The sequence below is a fragment of the Dama dama genome, chromosome 23 (assembly GCF_033118175.1).
Source record: "Dama dama isolate Ldn47 chromosome 23, ASM3311817v1, whole genome shotgun sequence".
Taxonomy (NCBI): Eukaryota; Metazoa; Chordata; class Mammalia; order Artiodactyla; family Cervidae; genus Dama; species Dama dama.
The window spans coordinates 2,487,662-2,507,058 of NC_083703.1; the positions used below are offsets into that span (position 1 = coordinate 2,487,662).

Genomic DNA, 19,397 nt, shown 5'->3' on the forward strand with positions numbered 1-19,397 from the left:
TATATAGGAGTAGCAACAAACTTGATGATAAAATGAAACACTTTTTTTTAATAGTAGATATTCATGCAAAAGTGCTGTCAAATATCTAGCTATGGGATTTTTAATTATGAAATCCACACCTACAGAAACATGGAATGCTCTTCTTTAAAATAAGACCTCTTTAACTACTCTCGCATTGATACCATGAGTATATTAAATCTTTGCAAAGTACTAATGAGGTGTGTCTGTAGTCACAGATGAGGTGTGTCGGTAGTTCACCGAAGTTCATATATCAGATGGAGTTGTGTTGAATACATACACAGCAGAGGAAAGCACTGTTTAAACATTGAAGTGCTCAGTCATAACACACACATTAAAATACCAAAACCTGCATTTCTGAGAAACATTTCCTACCACAAAAGAGCTTCTGCACCAGCTGAAAAGCCACTAAAAAGATACTATCTACCACCACCAAACACTGTGAAACATGAATGTGTATTTTCTTCTTTAGAATCATATTCAGGCCTGTGTAAGAAAACACATTTATTTATTTCACATTTATTTTGTGAAAATAAAACACATTTATTTTATTTATGGTATGGCTAGCCATGTGCTTTTTAATAAGCTTCATACTCATTTTAATTTTGTTCTTTAAAAGAATGAAAGGAAAAATAGTAGCTAAATGACTTGCTCTACATCTGGTAAAGAGAATATTAAAAACCAGTGATCGAACTCCTGAACAGCAGTGTTCCACGATTTTGTAAAATCTTCTTTATTAAGTAATACATATATATAGAATCTAAAAAAAATGATACTGATGAACCTATTTGTAGGAAAGGAATGGACACACAGATGTAGGGAATGGACTTACACAGGGGAGATGAATGGAGAAAATAGCATCAACATGCATACACGATCAGGCGTGAGACGTATAGCTGGTGGGAAGCTGCTGTTTAGCACAGGGAGCCCAGCCTCAGGTGATGACCTGGAGTGGGGGAGGGTGAGGGGAGGGAAGGGATATAGGGATAATTACCACTGATCTGTGGTGTTGGAGACTGCTGAGAGTCCCTTGGACTGCAAGGAGATCCAACCAGTCCATCTTAAAGGAGATCAGTCCTGAGTATTCATTGGAAGGACTGATGCTGAAGCTGAAACTCCAATACTTTGCCCACCTGATGTGAAGAACAGACTCATTTGAAAAGACCTTGATGCTGGGGAAGATAGAAGACTGGAGGAGAAGGGGACGACAGAGGAGGAGATGGTTGGATGGCATCATGGACTTGATGGACATGAGTTTGAGCAAACTCCGGGAGTTGGTGATGGATAGGGAAGCCTGGCATATTGGAGTCCTTGGGGTCGCAAAGAGTCAGACATGACTGAGCAACTGAACTGAACTGAAAATTATAGTACAAAAAGAAGTGGTCAACTTCGAAACTAGGAAATGTAGACATCTTTAAAAATTTCTCTGATAACCCTGTGGCCAGTATTTAAAGCATTTTAAAATAAACTCATCACACTACTTTTTTCAGTAACAATTTTTTCAGTGCTGCAATCACATCCTTGTTCCAAAGGCTGTATATCATGGGATTGAACATTGGAGTCACTATGGTGTGGAGCACAGAGAGGGGTTTGTCAGTTCCTGCAGAATGACTGGATTTGGGCCTTAAGTAGGTAATGGCAGATCCAAAGAATGAAAGCACAACCAACAGGAGAGGCACACGTGGCTTTGGCTCTTCCTCTGGCTGTTGGCGACCTCAGAATACTGGAAATGATTTTGCTGTAAGAGGCAAGGATCAGCATAAAAGGTCCAACAACAGACAACAGAGCTACTGCATAGACTGACAGCTCGTGGGCAAAAGTGTCTCTGCAGGCCAGCTTCAGAATGGGGGAGGGGGGAATGTCACAGAAGAAGTGGTTAACCTATTTCAAATGACAGAAACTCAGAGAGATCTGGCATGTTTGCCCTACCTGCACTGGGATTTCACTCACCCAGGAGCCCACAGCCAGCAGGAGGCACACCTTTGGGGTCACGACCAGGGGATAGTGCAGAGGGTCACAGAGAGCCACACAGCGGTCACAGGCCATCACCGCCAGGAGGAAGCACTCAGTGGCTCTGAGGATAAGGAAGAAGCACATTTGGGTGGCACAGTCCAGGATACATATCCTTCTGTCCTGAGTCCAAAGGTTCACCAAAATCCTAGGGAGAGTGATGGACACATAACAGATTTCCAAGGAGGAAAAGTTTGCCAGGAAAAAAATACATGGGTTTGTGCAGTGCTGGGTCAAGCCTATTTAGTATTATGAAGAGGCCATTTCCAATTAAAATAATGATGTAAGTGATGGTAAACACCCCAAATAATAACCCTTGGAGGTTTGGAAGATCAGAAAACCCCAGTAGTGCAAATTATATCCTGTGGACATGTTGTCTTCTGATTCCATCTCTTCATATTTCATCTGTGGGAATGATTCAATCAGAGGCACTGTCATTTCATTTTTATTGACTCTTGTTTTTTGTGTATAAACTAGATTATATGTCTTCTTACTTTTCATTTCCCTATAAAAACCAAACTTATAATGCCAGGTGCTCTAAAAGTACAGAGGAGTATACTTTTATTTGTCATTAAACCTATCTGTAAGAAAAAACTTCACTCTCTGTTTTCTCTACAGTATATTATTTTATTGCTTTATTATAAAAACATGCGATTGCAATTTTGCTATTCATTTGAACACTTAAAAATTCAAATGGAAAATTATGGTCAACTGTAACAATGATTGCATGTTTTGCACTGACATGCTCTTTCCACCTCTCTCTTCTGTTTTCCACTATTATCAATTCAAAATTAGTTTTATTGTTCCTGTAAATATTTTGTAAGCCACTTAAAATTGTTTTGGGGATAAAGATAGTTAATTTTTAAAATGATGATATTCCAGTGGTATTTCCAAATCTTGTTTGTCTTTTATGTTATGAATATTTAGCTCTTTTACTATAAATCCAAATCAATGAGCTAATCATTGAGTATTATGAGATACTATTTATTTTTTAAAAGTGTGTATTTCAATGTAATGTCTATAAAAGCAACAGTCATAGTTTTTTTAATATATAATTTCTGTTTTTATTCATTTATTTATTTTAGTTTGGCCACAAGGCATGTGGGATCCTAGTTCCCAGACTAGGGATCAAATCCAGAACCCCCTGTTGTGGAATCAGGGAAACTTAACCACTGGACCACCACCAAGGAAGTTCAGTAGTCATAAGTTTTATTCAGATTTTCCAACTTGGAGAAAAGAATCATTAAACTGATATTTCTGTCCAGGAACACCCAAGAGATAAGAAGTAAGTATATCTGGCACTTATGTTCCAGCTAGGAGTTTTGTACATCTAGTGGACATTTAGACTACTTCCGTGTCCTGGCTGTTGTAAATAGTGCTGCAGGGAACATTGGGGTCCATGTGTCTTTTTGAATTATGGTTTTCTCAGGGTATATGCCCAGTAGTGGAATTCTTCGGTCAATGGCAGTTCTTCTTTTTTAGTTTCTTAAGGAACCTTCATACAGGTCTGAACAGTGGCTATGTCAATTTAAGTTCCCACAAACAGTGCAAGAGGGTTCCCTTTTCTCCATACCTTCTCTAGTGGTTTTTGTTTGTAGATTTTTTGATGATGGCCAGAGAGCTAGTGGGAACCTGCTATAAAACACAGGGAGCTCAACTCAGTGCTCTGTGGTGACTGAGATGATGGTATGTCAGGGGTCAGAGGGAGGAGATGTATGCATACATATAGCTAATTCACTTCATTATACAGTAAAAACTAGCACAATAGTGAATAGCAATGATACTCCAATGAAGGAAAAAAGAAAAATCTTGTACATTGATGTTAGATTGCTTCTTTTCTTCCTGTTGATTTTGAGAGTTCCTTGCATAATCTTTCTGTATATTTCTTATTTGAAATGTGTGACTTTCAAATATTTTCCTTTTAGCTTGTATTTTCTATTTGGGCTTCCCTGATAGCTCATTTGGTAAAGAATCCGCCTGCAATGAAGGAGACCTTGGCTTGATTCCTGAGTCAGGAAGAATCACTGGAGAAGGGATAGGCTACACACTCCAATATTCTTGGGCTTCCCTTGTGACTCGGCTGGTAAAGAATCTCCCTGAAATGAGGGAGACCTGGATTTGATCCCTGGGTTGGGAAGATCCCCTGGAGAAGGGAAAGGCTACCCACTCCAGTATTCTGGTCTGGAGAATTCCAAGGCCTGTATGGGGTCACAAAGAGTAGGACACAACTGAGTGAATTTCACTGTCACTTGATATTTGTAAAGACGGTTAGCACAACTTACTCCTCCTTTAGAGACCTTTCAAAAACATTTTGCCGACTTTATCTTAATGATAAAATATTAGATGTAGGAGCTTATTAGGATTGTATGAATATCCAAAACAAAAATAGATTGAAAATAAGTACAGATCAGTACAGATACAGGTATTATTAACAATGTCTTTTGAAATCATTTTTATTTTTGGGCTACTATTTCAAGTAATGATGAAGGGGTCATACTTGTTATGAACCAAGTTATAAGAAAAGTTCAAGACCTGCAGGTTTAACAATGTTTTTACTTGCCAGAATTATACAACAACAAAGCTGATTACAAAATAAAACATTATTTAAAATGTAAGAGATGTGTCTGATAACTGCTTTCAGATCATCCAATTCTTAGCTGTGGAATATCATAATTATGAAAGCCACACTTACAGAAACATGCAATTCTTTTTTTTTTTTTTTTTTGAAATATCAAGAGGTCATTCCAGGGCCTTTCTTACTATTTTTCCCATTGACATTGTGGATATATTAAATTCTTGCAAAATGCTTATGAAATGTGTCTATATTCACAGCTGTCTACATCCATAGTTCAGTTCAGCTTAGTCGCTCAGTCATGTCCGATTCTTTGCAACCCCATGAATCGCAGCACACCAGGCCTCCCTGTCCATCAACAACTCCCAGAGTTTACTCAAACTCATGTCCATTGAGTCGGTGATGCCATCCAGCCATCTCATCCTCTGTTGTTCCCTTCTCCTCCTGCCCCCAATCCCTCCCAGCATCAGGGTCTTTTCCAGTGAGTCAACTCTTCACATGAGGTGGCCAAAGTACTGGAGTTTCAGCTTCAGCATCAGTCCTTCCAATGAACATCCAGGATTGGTCTCCTTTAGGATGGACTGGTTGGATCTCCTTGCAGTCCAAGGGACTCTCAAGAGTCTTCTCCAACACCACAGAAGTTGGATGTGTCTACATCCACAGAAGTTCAGAAATTGGATGAAGTTGTGTTGAATGCATGCACAGAAAAGAAGAGCACACTTCCCTTGGAACATCCAAAATGTCAGTCATAACACACACATTAAAAGTATTAAAACCTGATATTATTCAGCTGCTAAAAAGAATGAAGTGATGTCATTTGCAACATGGATGAATCTAGAGATTGTCATACTGAGTAAAGTCAGACATAGAAAGAGGAATATTGTGTGATATCATTTACATGCAGAATTTAAAAAAAAAGAAAAGATGTGAGGAACACACTGCTATATTTAAAATGGATGTTGAATGAAGACCTACATACTGCACAGGAATGCTGCTTAATATTATGTAACAGTGTAAATGGGGAAAGAGTTTGAAACAGAAAAGGTACATGTATATATATAGTTGAACCACTTGCTTTACACATGACAATTTGTGAATTTAGGGAACGGCACTATTTCCTTGACGCTGTGATTCCTGCTTTCCTAAATTTCCAAAACAAAACTACTATCATCATCCTTATCATCACTATTATAATCCTCATCCTAGATTACATTATGGACTATATATAAAAGTATATAAACATACTAAACATTTAATTAGAAGGTATATATGCATTTAGACACTATGAATAAGATGTATAAATAACTGAACCTAGTACATCATATTTACTGCCTAGATATTAAAGGAAGCAAATGGACTGCGAAGTGAAATATAACTAGCTTCACAACAAGAGCTAACATTGCCTTATGCACATGTGCACAATTACAAGTAAATCAACAAAAGAGCATAACTGTCAGAAGAACTGTCAGCAGAAGTATTCTCTAAATGAGTTGCTGATTGTGTTTATGTGTGTGTGTGCTCAGTCGCTCAGTCATGTCTGACTCTTTGTGTCTGCCTGGACTGTAGCCCACAAGGCCCCTCTGTTCATGGAATTTCACAGGCAAGAAGACTGGAGTGAGTTGCCATTTCCTGTTCCAGGGGATCTTCCTGACCCAGGGATTGAACTCGTGTCTCTTGGATCTCCTGCATTGGCAGGCAGATTCTTTACCATCATGCCATCTGGATGGAATTAGGAGGATACCTGTTAATGATTCTATTGACAGATGCTCATTTTCCTTGAGAATATCAGTTCAAAGCTTTAAAAATTATATCACTTAGAGAAGGTTAAAATTATGGGGGATTAGGCAAGGCACACTAATGTAAATGCAATTGTGGAAACTTTGTGTAATTCGGAAAAGAACTTAAAATATGAATTAGCATTGGGGTAGTTTGTAAGGCAGTGATGAAATAATTCAAAGCAGATTATATTGGGGTCAAAATTGCTACATAAAATATAGAAATATGTACAAAGTAAAAGGGTTGAGAAAAACAGGGAGATTCTTCTACAACATGCAGTTAGGAAGAGTACTCAGTACATGAAAGATTTTCTTTTGTTATGATGACTAAGGTAATTCTTCATGAAGGTACAGTGGGCTAAGTAAACATATTCCTAGTGTCTAATGATTCTTTGAAGTTTCTAGATTTTGCCAGAAGTCTGACATAGGGCAAGGTAATATGCATTTGTTCATTCACTCATTCAATTCCTCCTTCAAATAGTCATTACTTAATTGCTACTGGTCAGTTTCCATGCAATTGAATAAAAAAATGCCAACAATAGAAGTGGAAAAATAGAAGCTGTGATTTAGGTAAGAATCTTGCATGTTTTAAGGTATATTTAAGCCAAAAGTCTTAAGAGCTTGAATTCTATTTTGTTTTACCATAAAGTATGTCATGAACATTGTTTTTTATTCACAATACAGGATTATTTAGGTATGAAATATTGAAGACACTTTGACTAAATATACTGCCAGGCACCTCTGTCTGTGGGGATTCTCCCGGCAAGAATACTGGAGTGGGTAGCCATTCCCTCCTCCAGGGGATCTTCCCAAATCAGGGATCAAACCCAGGTCTCTCGCATTGCAGGCAGATTCTTTACCATCTGAACCACCAGGGAAGCCCAAAAAATATTTAAGCACAGTCAACTGTGGGTTATTTTAAAGTATCTAAAAGTATCTTATAAGCTAGAAATAGTTAAGTTTCTAAGGGGAAAATATAGATATTTAAAATCTTTCTCTGATAACTGTGTGACAAACAGCTAAAACATTTATAAATATATTCATCACACTATATTTATATGTTTTCAGTCACTCAGTGGCGTCCAATTCTTTGTGACCCCATGGACTGCAGCAAGCCAGGCCTCCCTGTCCATCACCAACTCCCAGAGTTTGCTCAAACTCGTGTCCATTGAGTCGGTGATGCCATCCAACCATCCCATCCTCTGTCATCCCATCTCCTCCTGCCTCCAATCTATATTTTGAGTAACAATTTCCTCAGTGCTGCAATCACATCCTTGTTCCGGAGGCTGTATATCATGGGATTGATCATCGGAGTCACTATGGTGCAGAACAAGGAGAGCAGTCTGTCAGTTCCTGCAGAATGACTGGATGTGGGCCTTAAGTAGGTAATAGTAGCAGATCCAAAGAATAAAAGCAGAACCAACAGGTGAGAAGAACAGGTGGAGAAGGCTTTGGCTCTGCTGGCTGTTGGCAGCCTCAGAATAGTGCAGATGACTTTACTGGGAGAGGCAAGTATTAACATAAAAGGCACTGCAGCAACCAGCAGAGCTACTACATAGACTGAGAGCTCATGTGCCAAAGTGGCTCTGCAGGCCAGCTTCAGAATCGGGGGAATGTCACAGAAGAAGTGATTAATCTGGTTCGAAGGACAGAAACGCAGAGAGAAGATCTGGCACATTTGCCCTATCTGCACTGGAATTCCGCTGACTCAGGAGCCCACAGCCAGCTGGAGGCACACCTTTGAGGTCATGACCACGGGATAGTGCAGAGGGACACAGACGGCCACACAGCGGTCATAGGCCATCACCGCCAGGAGGAAGCACTCAGTGGTTCCGAGGATAAGGAAGAAGCACATTTGGGTGCCACAGTCCAGGATAGATATTCTTCTGTCCTGAGTCCAAAGGTTCACCAGAATCCTAGGGAGAGTGATGGACGCATAACAGACTTCCAAGGAGGAAAAGTTTGACAGGAAGAAATACATGGGTTTCTGCAGTGCAGGGTTAAGCCTAGTTAGTATTATTATGAGACTATTTCCAGTTAAGATAATGATGTAAATGATGGAGAACACCCCAAATAGCAGCGCTTGGAGGTTTGGAAGGTCAGAAAACCCCAGGAGGACAAGTTGTAGCACTGTGGATACACTGTCTTCTGCTTCCATCTCTTCATATTTCATCTGTGGGAATGATTCAATCAGAAATACCATTATTTCACTTTTTTACTTTTGTTTCCTTATGTATAAACAGGATGCTATGGCCTTTTATTTTCTCAGTTCCTTATAAAAGCAAAACCTATTATTGATAAGACCTGTGAAAGTATAGTGAAATATATTTTTCATTAATATTAAGTACATTTTTAAGAAAATAAATCTCTTCAGTTTCTTTTATCTATCATGGGTTATCATATATTTTTTATATTTAAGCTCATGTGTTTATAATGTAAGTATGTGTCTTCAATTAAATAATAAAAAATGCAAAATATGAATTTGTATTCAGTTATATCAGTCATTTCCTTATTCTGGCTGATCTCTTTTGCTTCTCACCTCTCAATTCTGTTTTTAATCATTTTCAATGTGAAAGTAATTTGGCTGCACAAGTAAATTATTTGCAAGCCACCTAAGAAATGTTTAGGCGTAACTACCATTAATTTTTTAAATTTCTTTATTTTTTAATTGAAGTATAATAGCTTTACAGAATTTTGTTGGTTTCTGCCAAACATTGACATGTATTTAATTTTGAAAGTGATGATTTCCCTGCTGCTGTTTACTTTGGACATTTGCCTATTTAGGCCATTTTATCTGAAAACAAAATTGACAGGTTGACCAATCAGTATTATGGGATGATAAATATAATGTAATAATAGTTAAAGTGATGCATTTCAACATAGGGTATATAAAAACAGCAGTCATAATTTATATTCATATTTTTCAGTCAGAAGAAAAGAAACTAAACTCATCTTCCTGCTCAGGAATTCTAGATGTAAGAGGCATGTTCATCTATCACTTCTGTTCAAGCAAGAAATTCTAACAAGAATGTTCACCCCTCACACACTTATTTTAAGAGACATCAGCCCAACTCACCTCTAAAATCTTCCTAAATTACCCCCTTCCTCTGTAATTGCTGTTGTTCTGCTAGCCATTTAATACATTCATTCTTTTTGTTGTTGTTGTTATGAGTGTGTCTGTTAGTTCAGGCATGAGAATGTATTGACCTGAGATTGCCCATCTTTATATTATACTTTTCTAATAGCTATAATTAGATTATAAATTTATTTGAATATTCTCTATACATTTTTGTACAAGGCTTAGCATATCTCTTCCACAAAACTTGATATACTAATTGCTTGAATAAATTGAGTGAGTCAATTTGATTGTTATTTTTTGAGAAAAGTCCCCAAGGTGTAAGCAAAGGTTCCTATCCCAGATTCAGACCTTCTCTCCCCCTTTCTCCTGCTAGAGCTCAATCATGCCTTCAGTGGTGTGTGTGTAAGAGAGTTGCTGTTACTCAGTGGCTAAGTCCGTCTCTTTGTGACCCATGAACTGCAGCACACTTCCCTGTCCATCATTATCTCCCCGAGATCCTCAAACTCATGTCCATTGAGTCAGTGATGCCATCCAACCATCTCATCATCTGTCGCCCCCTTTTCCTCTTGCCCTCAATCTTTCCCAGCATCAGAGTTTTTTCCAATGAGTTGTATCTTTGCATCAGATGGCCAAAGTATTGGAGCTTCAGCTTCAGCATCAGTCCTTCCAATGAATATTCAGAGTTAATTCCTATAGAATTGACTAGTTTGATATGAGAGTTGGACTGTGAAGAAAGCTGAGGGCCGAAAAATTGATGCTTTCAAACTGTGGTGTTGGAGAAGACTCCTGAGAGTCCCCTGGACTGCAAGGAGATCCAACCAGTCCATCCTAAAGGAGATCAGTCCTGGGTGTTCATTGGAAGGACTGATGCTGAAGCTGAAACTCCAGTAATCTGGCCACCCAATGCAAAGAGTAGACTCATTGGAAAAGACCCTGATGCCGGGAGGGATTGCGGGCATGAGGAGAAGGGGACAACACAGGATGAGATGGCTGGATGGCATCACAGATTCGATGGGCACGGGTTTGGGTAGACTCCGGGAGTTGGTGATGGATAGGGAGGCCTGGCATTCTGCAATTCATGGGGTCACAAAGAGTCGGACACGACTGAGTGACTGAACTGAATTAAACATATATTTTCCTGATGACCTCCTTTACCACATTAGTTGCAAGTTCCAAACCAAAGATCCTTAATACAAACCCTTTTGCCCTTGCCACTTTTCATCCAATTCTCTGCTTTTAAAAATTCAATGTATCAATAAATCCATTCAATAAGTTGCTAATTTAGATGTATTTTTCAATTCCATTTTATTTTCTAAGGTTTCCAATCATTTGCGGAATGTCTCCCAACTTTTGTCATTTTCTTTCTTTTTTTTTTTTTGAAAATTTTCTCTAGGATGTTTTTAGAATTATTTTTAAATTCTTGCTTACTAACTCCAATTTTGGTTCAATGTGCATTTGCTTTTGGCATTTTCCCTCTAGTATGGGTATAAAATCTTTCCTGTTATCATGCTTAGTAATTTGTTTATTACATGCCATACAGACTACAAAGATGTTCTACAGGATTTCTCAAATCAATGAAGCTTCCATTATTTTTCTGATGCAATTAAGAGTGATAAGCTCCATTCAATAGAACACTGATTCTTTTGGTTTTGGCAATAGGCACTGTATCTCCAGTTCACCCCTCTTACTAGAGCATAACGACCTAGGATTTTCACATAAGTACTTGAGCTTTCTTAGTCTCTTCAGCACAAAAGTAATATAGAATTGTCTACTCTTGTATTTCAGAGGTTTTTGACATATCTTTAACCCTCCACTCCAAGCAATTTGAAATTTGGCAAATGCTGTGAAGGGAAGACAGCTCTGTGTTTGTAGCCATGCAGATTTCCAGTTTGGATACTCTAGTACTGTGTAATTAACAAAAGTTCTGCAAGTTTTGTTTTTTTTTTTTTTTTTCTGAGAGCAGCTGAAATATCATTGTTTTAGTGAATCTGTCATACAAAACGCACATAAGAACAATCAAGTTGATGATGAAAAACTGTATTTACTAACTGGGATGCTTTTGCCTCCTTTTGATGCTCTCAGGCATAAGACTATTATTTAAAAGTCCTTCTGGGACTTCCCAGTGGTCCAGTGCTTAAGAGTCTACCTTCCACGGCAGAGGACATGGGGTCAATCCCTGGTCCAGGAAGATAGCCACAGGCCAAAGGGCATCTAAGCCGTGCACCGCAACTGCTGAGCCTGTGATATTAGAGCCCAAGTTCTAGAGCCCATGGTCTACAACAGAAAGTAGCCCCTCACTCTGCAACTACAGAAAGCCCATGCACAGCAAGGAAGACCCTGCGTAGCCAACGTAACCAGATAGGTAGCTAGATAATTTTTAAAACTAAAGTCCTTTCATCTTCTCAGGAAGCACCTACTGATAACATGTTCTATAGTAGCCTTCGCTGGTCTCACCCTTCAGTTCAATAAAAAAATATCACATTTCAGTGCTGAAGATATCAAGTAACATTTTTAGGAACTTCCATGTGGTTTTTGAAATAATTTAAATGAGAGCTACATTTTAACATATATGAATTATTTGAAAGAACCTCTACAGTATTGGAGTGTAGGACTCTAGTGGGATTTCAAGTGTCAGGAAAAAACCACCACAATATTACTGAGAGTAAAAATTGCCTCTTCAAACTAACACTAACAGAATTGTTATTATAATTATGAAGTTGTTTCAAAATAATAATTCACAATAACCTACTAATTATTCCCTAGGGATATCTTGGAAATGAACATGTTTGGAATCTTCAGGTATTAGGTCCCTAATGACTTGAGAATGTATATAAAAGTCCTTGGTTGTATTGGTGAAAGTATTCATCTAGGTAATAGGAAAATGTCTCCTTCTTTGGTAAGTCGCTTCTGTGTTTACCAGATTGGCTTTTGGCTTTATTGACGTAAAAACAGACTTTTATGGATCTGAGACCACTGACGTGTCAAAATAGTTACAAAATTTTGTGCATTAGCATATTACCCACAAACAAATCAACCTGTGTCATTCTACTATAGCTTCTATAGGGATCTGAAACACTCACCTTGTTTAAATAAGCTTTTTTGTTAACAGAAATAAACTGAAACATAATTGGCTACCTGATAGTTTCAATTAATTTATTTTCTGTTCTAACATTGTTTTGCTATATACTTATGAAAGAAAAGATAGTGAATCACTTCAGTTTGATTGAATCTTTTTGGTCATTCCCATTGAAAGCAAGAACCCAAGATTCACTCTCATCTGACTTTCCCCCTCGTGCTTCTCTTCTCACTCACGTTTCTCTGCATGCCTGGTGGTGGTGGTGGTAGAGGTGATTTAGTTACTAAATCGTATTCGACTCTTTGCGACCACATGGACTGTGCCCCCCCCCCCCCCCAGCTCCTCTGTCCATTAGATTTCCCAGGTAAGAATACTAGAACGGGTTGCTGTTTTTTTTCACCAGGGAAGCTTCCTGATCAGGGATCAAACCCAGGTCTCCTGAATTGTAGGCATTCTCCTGCATTGTGGGCAGGTTCTTTAAGGGCTGAGCCACCAGGGAAACCATTCTTAGGCTATTGAAAGGGATATGGAATTTAGAAAGATGGTAATGATAACCCTATATGCAAAACAGAAAAAGAGACACAGATGTACAGAACAGACTTTTGGCCTCTGTGGTAGAAGGTGAGGGTGGGATGTTTCGAGAGAACAGCATCGAAACATGTATATTATCTATGGTGAAACAGGTCACCAGCCCAGGTTGGATGCATGAGACAAGTGCTCAGGTCTGGTGCGCTGGGAAGACCCAGAGGGATCGGATAGAGAGGGAGGTGGGAGAGGGGATCGGGATGGGGAATACATGTAAATCGATGGCTGATTCGTGTCAGTGTATGACAAAACCCACTGCAATATTGTAGAGTGATTGGCCTCCAGCTAATAAAAATAAATGAAAAAAAAAGAAAAAGAAAAAGAAAGGGATGCTCACTGTGAGTCCCTGAGAGTAATGGACTGTGTTTTCAGGAAATAACTGAGTCATTCTGCCCTGCCTTCAGCAAGTCTGCACCACAGCCTGTCTCACAGAGGCCACACTGTTAAATCTCTAACCACCTTCATGGCTATCCTCATGAACTGTGACTTCACACATATATGAATTTGAATTACACCTGTCAACTACTTGTGGAGTGACTCAGAACATTAAGCTTCAGTGTCCCCATGCAACATACAGAATCAATAATGAGAATCTAGCTTACACAGCCAATCTGTCTTGAAGTTTTGGAGGCAGCAGCCTGGGCTCCAATCCTATTTTCATCACATCTTGGCTCTCCAGCTCTCTGCTTCAGCTCCGTCAACTGTAAGAGAAAGATGACAGTGACAGAAACTGCTGTGAAATTCTGTTAGTATACTTTTGTGGGACAATTAAATGAATTATATGTAAAGGGTTAAGAATATTGCATTTCACATCATGATCATTATATAAATGATAACTATTATTTAAAAAAACCTAGTGACATAGTTCCGACTATTAGCTAGGGATGAGCGAGAGCACTGGGATTGTCTCTGTTGTTGTTTCGTCATTAATCGTGTCCAACTCTTTGTGACCCTGTGGACTGTAGCCCATCAGGCTTCTCTGTCCCTGAGATTCTCCAGGCAAGGAAACTGGAGTGGGTTCCCACTTCCTTCTCTAGAAGATCTTCCCAGATCAGGGATTGAACCCGCATCTCCTGCTTTGGCAAATGGATTCTTTACTTCTGAGCAGACAGCAGTGGAGTAGTTGAAACTAATCTTCACTCTTTACCTATTATGTGACGGTCTATCTAAAGTGAGACAGCAAGAAACTATAGATAGAGGGTTTTCCTAATTTAACCTGGCAGAGAAGCCACGTGAAATACTGTTGTCATTATTATAGTAAAATTTTAAATATATATAATGGTATATACAATATACATAGAGTATATGTATTAAGTATAGCAGATTCTCTCTCTCTCATACACACCCACACACACACACACACACACACATACACAGTTGTGCAAGGTCATACAATCCACGTGGCTAATATGAGATTCTAATAAAATGCTTATTAACTCTAGATTTAGGTCTTATCATTCCTGAACACTCTGATTACCTTCAAAACAGGCAAAATAAGTATAAATTAACTACTATCCTAACAAGGCGCTGCATCTCACTCACACTGTTTGAGGTAAGAATATAAGACAGCGTCCTAACCCTTCTAATTCTCTTAGACTTCTCTGTGCCTATGTTATAGCGTACTTTTAGTGGTTAAATGATATTACAACAATGGAGTTCTTAGATCTGCAGCTAACTCAATAGTTTTATATAAGTGAGTGAATGACCCCAACCATTTGTTCTAGCCAACTGTGGCAGTAGTAACAAAACTCAAAGCTCATTGGAGGTTTCACTTGCATGTTTTATAGATTTCCAAGTCATCCTTCAAGGTTACAATAAAAAGTCTTATATTTCAAAGTCATGTTCAAATTCTCCTTGCTTCTAGAAAAATTTTAAGATTACAGAATCAGAAATTGACAAAATTCTTAGACTCAACATCCTGAATTATACTAGGATAAAAATTAAATGAAGCTATTTGTGTTTGTCACATATATAATTAGTGAGGTGGCTATACAGAGTGATATTTAAAGATGAGAAGTTAACTTAATACTAATTTTTTGCCCACTTTACTCAGTCATCTAATATTTATGCTGTGCTTACTATAAGCCAAGAATGATAAAGAATGCCAAAAAGAAAAGCAGTTAATTACTTTAAACTCCTTGACTTAGTATCTTGACAGGATTTAAGGACTTGCCTTAAATCCCTGTCTAAAACATGCTCTCAGCTGACGTTTACTGACATTTGCTTTCATTTCACTAATATCATTTTTGCTTTTATTATTTTTAATAGCTAAAATATATTTCATTGCATCACTCTAATCACAGTCAAGAGTACAAAACATTCAGTTCAGTTAGGTTCAGTTCAGCACTCAGTCCTGTCCGACTCATTGTGACCCCGTGAATCACAGCAAGCCAGGCCTCCCTGTCCATCACCAACTCCCAGAGTTTACTCAAACCCATGTCCATCAAGTTGGTGATGCCATCCAACCATCTCATCCTCTGTCGTCCCCTTCTCCTCCTTCCCGCAATCCCTCCCAGCATCAGGGTCCTTACCAATGAGGCAACTCTTTGCATCAGGTGGCCAAAATATTGGAGTTTCAGCTTCAGCATCAGTCTTTCCAATGAACAACCAGGACTGATCTCCTTTATGATGAACTGGTTGGAGCTCCTTGCAATCCAAGGGACTCTCAAGAGTCTTCTCCAACACCACAGTTCAAAAGCATCAATTTTTCAGCTTTCTTCATAGTCCAAGTCTCACATCCATACATGACCACTGGAAAAAACATAGTCTTGACTAGATAGACCTTTGTTGGCAAAGTAATGTCTCTGCTTTTAAGATGCTATCTAGGTTGGTCATAACTTTCCTTCCAAGGAGTAAGCATCTTTTAATTTCATGGCTGCAGTCACCATCTGCAGTGATTTTGGAGCCCATATAGTTACAGTCTGACACTGTTTCCACTGTCTCCCCATCTATTTCCCATGAAGTGATGGGACCAGATGCCATGATCTTACTCTTCTGAATGTTAAGCTTTAAGCCAACTTTTTCACCCTCCTCTTTCACTTTCATCAAGAGGCTTTTTAGTTCTTTACTTTCTGCCATAAGGGTGGTGTCATCTGCATATCTGAGGTTATTGATATTTCTCCCAGCAATCTTGATTCCAGCTTGTGCTTCTTCCAGGCCAGCGTTTCTCATGATGTACTCTGCATAGAAGTTAAATAAGCAGGGTGACAATATACAGCCTTGATGTACTCCTTTTCCTATTGGGAACCAGTCTGTTGTTCCATGTCCAGTTCTAACTGTTGCTTCCTGACCTGCATACAGGTTTCTCAAGAGGCAGGTCAGGTGATCTGGTATTCCCATCTCTTTTGGAATTTTCCACAGTTTATTGTGATCCACACAGTTGAAGGCTTTGGCATAGTCAATAAAGCAGAAGTGGATGTTTTTCTGGAACTGTCTTGCTTTTTTGATGATCAAGCAGATGTTGGCAATTTGATTTCTGGTTCCTCTGCCTTTTCTAGTACAACACATTAATATCTATTAAATACTAGACAAAAGGAGTACATTTTCCTACAATTATCATTACAAGATGTACTCAAGTTAACACACTTTTAATAACAGATATATTTTTCCTCTTATCATCATTTCATTTATTACTTCATTATTCATTTAATCCTCTATACTAGCTATAGCCCTATACTTGAGAATTAAAAAAAAGTAAGCAATATGAGATGTTATCTGCACATGTCTGTCCAGTGGAAGAACTAGCTATTGATCAAACAAATACAATAAAACTATCAACCATCAGATAAAGCTACTAAATTCTGAAATATGTTTCTCAGAATTTGTATTTGGAAGGAGATTTGATCTGGGACTCTTGACTTGATTGCTTGTTTGTTGAAACAATAAAATAACCTTATAATTATATCTATTTTTTTCTCTTTCCATCAACATAGCATCTTAGGATGTTAGAATTCTCATAAGAAGAAAACAGCACGTGATATGGACTTTATAGTTGGGAACTATACCTCAGTGACTGAGTTTATTCTGTTAGGGTTTGCAACTTGCCCTGAACTGCAGATTGTCCTGTTTCTCCTGTTTCTGACTTTGTACTCTATGATTTTAATGGAGAACATTGGATTGATGATGCTAATCAGGGTTGATCCGCACCTTCAAACACCCATGTATTTTTTTCCTTAGTAACTTATCCTTTGTAGACCTTTGCTATTCTTCTGTCTTCGTTCCCAAAATGCTTGTCAACTTCCTTTCTCAGAACAAGTCAATTTCCTATCACGGCTGTGCCCTGCAGTTCTATTTCTTCTGCACTTTCGCAGATACTGAATCCTTTATCTTGGCTGCCATGGCATATGATCGCTATGTCGCCATCTGTAACCCTTTACTATACATGGCTGTGATGTCTCGGGGCATCTGTATATGGTTGATCGTCTTGTCATACTTTGGAGGCAATATGAGTTCCCTGGTGCACACATTCTTTGCATTTATTCTGAAATACTGTGATAAAAATATCATTAATCATTTTTTTCTGTGACCTGCCTCCCTTGCTTAAGTTATCGTGCACAGACGCGTCACTTAATGAGTGGCCTCTCTCCACATATGGCAGCTCAGTGGAAATTATCTGCTTCATCGTCAGCATCATCTCCTACTTTTACCTTCTCCTCTCAGTCTTAAAGATCCGTTCTTCCACCAGAAGGAAGAAGACCTTCTCTACCTGTGCTTCCCACCTGACATCCGTGGCCGTCTACCAGGGGACTCTGCTCTTTGTTTGCTCACGACCCAGCTACCTGTATTCCCCCAACACTGATAAAATCATCTCAGTGTTCTACACCATCATCATCCCAGTGTTGAATCTCTTGATTTATAGTTTGAGAAACAAAGACGTAAAAGACACTGCTAAAAAACGTCTTAAAACCAAAGATAAATTCCTCCTGAGACATAAGTTTCCAGGATTCATCTAAATCCCCAATTACAAACTCCAGCTGTGTGTATGCTCAGTCGTGTCCAGCTCTTTGCAACCCCATGGACTATAATCTGCCAGGCTCTTTTGTCCTTGAAATTATCCAGACAAGAATACTGGAGTGGGTTGCCATTTCTTCCTCCAGGGAATCTTGCCCACTCAGGGATGGGACCTGTATCTCTTGCTTATCCTGCATCAACAGGCAGATTCTTTACCCTTGCAATGCCTGGGACAAAGTGTAACTAAGAACCTGCAACAACCTTGCCAGCATATACACAATTTCTCACACAAACATTTTATCAAACACTTGTTTTCACAGAACCAAACACATTTCATAGCCCCAAGATAAAGGAAACATTTAAAAGTTTCAGAATTACTGCAAAGTAATAGGTGAATAACTTTCCAACTATTCAGTTCAGTTCAGTCACTCAGTAGTGTCTGACTCTTTGCAACCCCATGGACTGCAGCACACCAGGCTTCCCTGTCCACCACCAACTCCCGGAACTTGTTCAAACTCATGTCCATTGAGGTGACGATGCCATCCAACCATCTCATCCTCTGTCGTCTCCTTCTCCTCCTGCCCTCAATCTTTCCCAGCTACAGGGTCTTTTCCAATGAGTCAGTTCTTCACATCAGGTGATCAAAGTATTGGCGCTTCAGCTTCAGCATCAATCCTTCCAATGAGTATTCCTTTATCGTTAACTGGTTTTATCTTCCTGCGGGCCAAGGGACTCTCAAGAGTCTTATCCAACGTGACAGTTGAAAAGCATCAGTTCTTTGGCACTCAGCTTTCTTTGTGGTCCATCTTTCACATCCGTGCATGACTACTGGAAAAACTATAGCTTTAACCAGATGGACCTTTGTTGCCAAAGTAATGTCTCTGCTTTTTAGTATGCTGTCTAGGTTTGTCATACCTTTTCTTCCATGGAGCAAGTGTCTTTTAATTTCATTGCTGCAGTCACCATATGCTGTGATTTTGGAGCCCAAGAAAATAAAGTCTATCACGTCCAACCATTAGGAGCTGGGAGTTAATACTAGAACAGATTGTATTAGGTTGTCTGAAAAGATATAGTAAGAACCTCAGAGATTGTGCCTGTGTGTGTTTTCATGTGTAGAATATCTCCTCAAGAAGATTGCATTTACAAAATTACTGGATTAGAGAGGAAGCCAGATTCCTTTGGTTTCTGTGCTATCTCTTGTACCCAACTAGTCAACTGCGCTTTGATCAGTTACTTAATTTTTCTGTCTCAATTGTCTGACCTGTAAAGTGAGGAGAGTATAGTACCTACATCAGTGGCTGTTGTATGTTTGACTAAATGCTGAGAATCATG

The 19,397-nt window shown here is 38.9% G+C and overlaps 3 pseudogenes; 1 reads left to right on the top strand and 2 right to left on the bottom strand.

Annotated features, from left to right (window-relative positions):
* Window positions 1-1,490: 1,490 nt before the first annotated feature.
* On the bottom strand, window positions 1,491-2,442 carry LOC133045263 (olfactory receptor 10AG1-like; annotated as a pseudogene).
* Window positions 2,443-7,606: 5,164 nt separating this feature from the next.
* Window positions 7,607-8,557, bottom strand: LOC133044209 (olfactory receptor 10AG1-like; annotated as a pseudogene).
* Window positions 8,558-17,093: 8,536 nt separating this feature from the next.
* On the top strand, window positions 17,094-18,067 carry LOC133045264 (olfactory receptor 5I1-like; annotated as a pseudogene).
* Window positions 18,068-19,397: the final 1,330 nt, after the last annotated feature.